The sequence below is a fragment of the Coffea eugenioides genome, chromosome 6 (assembly GCF_003713205.1).
Source record: "Coffea eugenioides isolate CCC68of chromosome 6, Ceug_1.0, whole genome shotgun sequence".
NCBI lineage: Eukaryota > Viridiplantae > Streptophyta > Magnoliopsida > Gentianales > Rubiaceae > Coffea > Coffea eugenioides.
In genome coordinates this window covers 33,082,398-33,089,649 of record NC_040040.1, presented here as the reverse complement: position 1 = coordinate 33,089,649, position 7,252 = coordinate 33,082,398, and the positions used below count along the sequence as shown (strand labels likewise).

General features: G+C 36.4%; 1 pseudogene; it reads left to right on the top strand.

Moving 5' to 3' along the window:
- The first annotated feature begins 2,764 nt into the window (after positions 1–2,764).
- Positions 2,765–4,224, top strand: LOC113774082 (annotated as a pseudogene).
- Positions 4,225–7,252: the final 3,028 nt, after the last annotated feature.

Sequence of the window (7,252 nt, the reverse complement as noted above, 5' to 3'; positions counted from 1 at the left end):
TCATTCACCCTCTCCTGGACATTGTCCAGGCTCCACCAACCTCCACCAACCTACAAAGGTAATACTCGAGTATACCAAACGTTCACCCAGGTCACCATATCGCCCGACCGAGTCCGCTTCTGGGTCGAGTCGATCGGTAACAAGGGGCAGTGGCCAGTTCAGCCAAAAGGCTTACATTCATGCACAAGTAACATTTCAATCGTTCAATCATTGAAATTTCACAATCATTTAGGCTGAGTGCGATAAAGTACACACTCGCCTAGAAAACTCGTTTTTGCAATCATTGAAAGCACTTAACACGTTATCAACCAATAATACAAGTCATGAAGTCAAGAAAATACAACAAACAAGGAACACTCACCTAACTATGCAAAATAACGTGCAAAATATCCTTCTGGATAGAATCCTTAATCACCGAGAAAACCTAAGAGTGAACGAGAAAGAATATAGCACAACCAATTAGGTGAAATCGAAGAAACCCAATAAATGATGAGTAAAACGCATAAAAATGACTTTAAAGCGAAACGGGGCATTTGGACTGATGGTCGGAAATATCTAGGGTTTCATACACCAAACGCAAAACTAAACTAAAAGGGTTATAAAATTTTGCGGCAAAAAGCACTTGGACCAAAACTAGCCTTCAAGTAAAATTTCGGCAGCAAATCCCTTGTGTTTACCTATTTTCCAGCCATTAATGGCTTCATTATTTCCTAAAATCAGTCCCAACATCTCACACAAAATAAGCTCATTTCCAAAAGCCGTTCACTAGGCTTAAAGTCATTCAAGTACACAATTTAGCTAGGAAAATGACTAGATTCCAATAAATACAATAAGACTCGAATACAAGTCATAAACCAATGTCAAATATTACCGAAATAGGATTCCATAAGCATACATAAGCATTATAGGAAACCAGAAAATCCGGGAAAAGATTTAGCTTTATCCCTGAAAAAAAAAACTGTTTTTGACATCATTTTACGGTAATGGCACCAAAGGCACAACGAGTATCGGATGAAGGTGTAAGACCCACCATTTCGAAGCTAAGAGATAGGGCTACAATATTACAGAAGGTCACTCAACCCAGTTTCGAGTGTAACCAGGTCAAAAATGCAAGATACTACACCAGAATCACAAAAACAGATTCACAGAACGCATTCTAGCGGAAACATCATAAAACAGGCTACCTAAGTCCAAATCCAGAAATTCCAAAGCCACTCGAAAGCTTAGAAACAGGGATACATTTCATCAGAAGACCTCAACAACCAATTCGGAAGCAATTCCAGCCAAAACAACCAATTACAGGCACAATTCTTGCATTCGGGTAAAACCAGGACAGCAAGGGTAATTTCGACTTTTCTCATTCTACGCTACTCCGCTTGACCTGAAATTTTGTAGGAACCTCTAAAATGTCATTCCCTACAACTTTAATGTTTTAAGTCAAGGCCAATTCGGCCTCTAACTAGGAGCTATAAATTCGGGCAGAATGTACCTTCATAAACCCTAACTTTTCAAAATTTCTTCCAAAACAGAAATTGGTTGTAATTACCCACTTTTTCCACCTCCTAGAGTCATTATATACCATTTCCAATCATCATAGATAGCCATACAATCATGTTCATATTAAAACAGAAAAATCCCCAAAAATAATAAAACTTCATCACTTCAACCACAAATCAAGAAATAATCCATAATATTGCATCTCATACCACCACTAATCATGATTTAAGCATCAATTAAGGGAGGAGGGTGGTTCTTCACAACTCACCTTAGAACAAGAGAGAGGGAGCAATAGGTCCTCTTAGCTTTCCAAATAACTCCACAAATCAACTCACTAACACTAATTGAAGAGGTTTTATGGAGAAATTGCAAGTTTCAATGGTTGGTTGGATGGATTGAGCTAAATGGAAGCAAAACTTGAAGAGTTTCTTTCTTTCTTTTTGAGAGAGAGAGTCGGCCAAAGAGGAGAGAAAAATGGTGAATTTTTGGTTAATTTTGTGATTTATTTGGTCAATGGTAAGAAAAGGAATAGTAGTCTTACAAGTCACTCCAATCAAATGGTGACACTTGTCACCTCATTTAATGCTTGCCTAACTTTTGTCTCCCTCATACCAATCCACTTAGCATCCTCTACTTATCTCTTAACACCCGATAAATTAATTCCAGTATCCAATACTTAACCTAGTTGGCCGAATTTTTCTGAACTTTTCGCACTAGTGGGTCCCACGTCCGGTATACGCTCTTAATTTCTCAAAAACTATTCGATACTAGAAAAATCATCCAAAAACTATATTTACTCATAAAAATTATTTTCCCAATTTCTCAAATCAATAAAATGTGGAAAAACGTGCAATTATAAGAAAAAATAAAACCGAGTACTTTAAAACAAAATTACAGGCTCTCACACAACCGGTGGGAGAAAGAAGAAATCATGTGGGTGATTTTGTTGTTTGACTCGCGAGTTGACTCGGCCAAACTCGGTGAGTTCTACTGATTTCTTATCGATTTGAGTTGACTCGGTAAATATCGGCCGAGTCAACTCGGATTCCGGTCAAATGTCGATGGGGTGTCGGTATCGTACCAGTGGGTCCTGTTTCGGTTATGACTCGAGCGAGTCAACTCGGAATCGTCCGATTTGGTGAACCATGCACCTAATAGGCTAGGACAATTCTACTATTATAAATATTGACTTCCTGGCTCCTATTGTTTAAACACTATACATTTACAACCAGTAATTAACTAGTTAGATGTCTCTCAAAGAAAGGCAATGGAAGTTTCAGTAGAACAACAATCTCAGCTTCTTCCAAATGGAGCAGCAAACATTGTCATTCCGGAGAAGCTTTGCAGATCAAGGGAAAACCAAAATCTTGGACGCCATATGCAAAAAGTCCCACCACGTTTATGACTAGACAAGAATAACCACCAAGACTATGATCCCTTAGTTGTTCTTTGGGGCCTTATCACCATGGCAAAGAGGAGCTTCAATCAGCTAAGGACTTCAAACTCATAGCCCTGGAGATGTTCCTTACTGATAGCGGCCATGATGCACTCTTTTTCTATTCCAAGGTACTTCAACTTGTGAATGATGCTAGAAATTGTTATTTTGAAGATTCAACTAAAAAGTACGACAATGAAACGTTTGCACAAATGATGCTTCTTGATGCCTGTTTCATTATCAACACCAAAATTTCTAGATGCAAAATTGCCGCAAGCTTTTACATCACACACTATTGTCTTGGTGACTTGGCATCGGCAATTGTACTTCGTGACATGTTTTTACTTGAAAATCATATTCCCTTTTGGCTTCTTAAGCTCCTGATTTGTTTGAGATACGGGGAAGAACAAGGTGAAGAGATGCTGAATGAGTTCTTGAATGGAATTATGTTTGGGGAATATACGGAGATCAGTGGAATAGCCAGCAGACCAGCTAAGGACCTGCCCCTTCATCTTCTTGACGTTTTCTGGCAATTTCTCGTCTCTGAATCACCTCAAGATGAACCAATCACTCCAAGCGCCAGCAATGAATATGGCTGCTTCAGTCACTTCCAAAATGTTGGTAAATGCAACAAGCTTTACAAGTATGTTTCTAATTCGCTGTGTTTTCCAGGGAGGAGAAGAAAGATCGACAATGAGCGTAGCACGACAGAGTATATTCATTGCTTTCGTCCAGCCACGGAATTGAAGGTCAAGGGAATTCACTTTAGGCCTAGCAGTGCTAATTCTTTGATGGGAATCAAGTTCATACCAGGTCACTTCTATGCAATACTTGAACTTCCAGTTTGGTTTGTTTCGATTTACACCAAAGTTTTCTTCTTGAACATGATCGCCTATGGATTGTACCCAAGAACCAATACTAACCGATCAGTGACAACAAATGTTGAGTTCATGAAGTCACTGATCGATGACCCTAAGGACGTAAAAGAACTAAGAGAAAAAAGGATATTGCTCACAACCTTGGGCAGTGGTGAAGAGGTGGTGAAGGTTTACAAAGAGATGAACACTTATGGAGTTAAGAATATCACCATTTTCCATGGTAAGAAGGAGAAAATTCAGGCACAATATAACAAGAAGGCAAAAACATGGCTAGCTGAACTCTTCTACACTTATTTCAGGAGTCCCTGGACTGCGGTTGTTTTATTTGCTGCTACTTTCCTTCTTGTCTTGACTCGTCTTCAGACCTATTATACTGTAAGGCCTTCTTTATTCCTTAAAGAAAATTGGAAATGATATAGTAACGGCATTTAGAAATGAATATAGTAGAAAAAAACTTCTATGATATGATGATGCTGTACAATAAACTTGTATTGTATCGTACGTTCTTATTCGGAATTTAGTTCTCTATGTTAAGTTTTTAATCTTTTAGTTTGCGGCATGTGAATCAAATCCGTATTGGGGTTGGGGCAAGTGAAGTTTTTTGAGTGGCGAAAGTCCAGTTTCACTCGGTTGATTTGACTTTCACAAAATGTGGTGTATCAATGCACACGGAAATTTAAAAAAATATATTTGGTTTAAAACTTTGTTATTGGAACGTTAGGTTTTAATATGAAAGAAAGAGAAGAAAAAGCAAAAGAAAATTTTTTTCAAAAATCTCTAAAAGCACTTGTATTGGTATCTATTTTCACTAGTTATTGTAATTGCAATTTTTAATTACAACTATTTGAAACTTATGTCTACAAGTATTGAAACTCATTTGTCAAAAAGAATTATATTATTCTAGATTGTCAACTCCTATTGAAGTTTTTAAAAATTTTATATAAACGGAGCATAATGTGATGATATTGATCAACTGCTGCAATATAATAAAAACGTATTCCTCGAGGTAGTTATAAAACTTTTAGCATTATAATACACCTTAAACTATGTATTTGTTTTCAAGTAAACACAAATGAGGCAGCAAACCATTTTAGCCAAGTTAAATAAAATTGCAAATGTAACAATTTAAAGCACCCTAAGAAAAGTTATTCTATATGTTTAAGAAAATAGTTTATATTTATTAGAAGGATTAATTTTTCCTACACTAACAGTGTATACACTATTAGCGTTGGATGAATAACAACTATGCAAAATTTGAATTTGAAATTCAATTTTTGTACACATGTCATGAATCAAATGGTGATAGTGTATATACAGCCAGTATATATAAGATATACTCTTATTAGAATGAAGAAAAGTTGCTAGAAGAAAAAAATCATAAGAAAAATAGATTAGATAGAACTGTAAAAATCATACCTACCGTCAGAGAGAAAAATGATAGATTACATTTAGGGCGTGTGTACAGATACACACACATATACATATGTGTATGTATATACACATGCATGCATACATATATATGTGTACATACAAAGACATATAGATATATGTGTATGTACATACATGCATGTGGGACTTGAGGTTGTTCCTTTGAGGAGTAGCATCTCCTGCAATAGTTCAAATTCTAAGACACTGGCAGAAATAGAAAACTACCAGAGGCTGCACTGAAATCTACTAAAACACAAGCGTGAAATTTAGATAGAAATCAAAATACATAAAACATTCACAGCTGAAAGTAGAAACAGTCTTTGAATCGTCGTATTATTCAGATTCAAGTGAAAGATGAGGCACGCGATATAATACAGCAGCCAAATAGAGATGGTAACTTGAGCTCTTGGACTCTTATTGCAAGAATGGCGAAGCCCTAGATTGGAACCAATACAAAGCTTTGCCGGAGAACATGGCAAACAGGGGAGGTCCCCGGTTCAACTCCAAGTACATGGAAGGCAACGCGATCATGGTTCCAGCGAGAGATATCCATATGACTGACAGCAATAGCTTCAATCTTTTCACCATCCTCTCTGCGTAGAGAAATCTTGCACGCCCGATTGTCAGCCTCTTGAGAATGGCAATAAAAGATTTGAGGTTAAGCCATGGTATGACAGGATATCGTCTTTGGAGTTACAATCATTTGAGAGACTTGTAAGATTGTGATAGAATGCGTTTTTGTCATTAATTTTATGATTATTTTTCTCTTTTATTTTACTAAATATTGCATTAATTGGTGAATTCTACTTATTTTTGGTAATTATCAATGGTTGTAGGGATTCGGAGTGAAAAGACTAGACTTTTAAGCAATTCGGCGAGAACACACTTTGTATGTCCAGGAACTCAGAATTTGGCACGTAATTTTTAATCTTGAATTGGAGTTGGTTTGAAGTCATGGAGGGCAGGCTCTACACTGCAAGACTAGTCTCCTATTCCTATTAGGACACTAGTATAGTTAGCTATCTTGACTTTTTGAAACAATCTTTTTTTCTAGCAGGAAGTTAATTTTATTTAAGAATCTACAAAACCGGAGTGATCGGCTAGTTTCTCGGGTGATTAGTACTTTCGAAAAGGCAACACAATAGCATCGTGAATTTATATATTTGAGGCAAGAAACAAAAGTGGGGTGGTCTTTTCTTCTTGGAGACAACGGCCTCCTTGTTCTTTTGTTTTTGTCGTGGCCGAATGTTTTGAGAAATTATAAAAGCTTTGGCGTTGGGATTTTTCCCAATGATGAGCCACTAATCTTCTTTTTTAGTCGAAGGTCAACTTGAAAACACGGTACCAATGTGAGATCAAATTATTTTCATCTATTTCTTTTATTCATTTGTATTCGTACGTTTTCTAGTTTAATTTCTTGTGATGTTATTTGAATGTCAAAGGCCCGATATTCGAATTAACTTAATAATCTATTGCCATATTAATTGGTTAAATCCGTAATTGTTTGATTGGTTGATATTAGCGGCGACTAGCATGATTGGTTTCATGTTAGAGAAACGTATAATCTAATTTAAACAAACCCTCTTAGTTTGTTTGTTGGTTAGGGTTGGATTTTTCTAATTCTTAATGAAATTAAGGAATTAAATCTTACAGTCGTACCTAGTCTAATTATCGATAAAGTAAGGAAGAGTTGGCTGTCAGAGCTTGTTGATGGCTATAACTAATCTATTAATGAGTAATTGAATTATCTTTGCATCGATAATCAGTTAAATGGACCGTGTATGTTGCTAGTTGCACCTTTAGCTAGAGTCGTATCTACTGTTGATTAATTCCTATTTATTTCCGTTAGTTGTTTTATTAGTTGGTTAATTAGTTGTTTTTATATTTTTTAAAATTTCCCCTATTCAGGACTCTATAAGAAACGAACTATCCACAATTCCTGTGTATTCGACCCTGCTCACCACTATATACAAAAATTTGTATTTTTCTTGAGTAGGTAGACACCTGTCAGAAT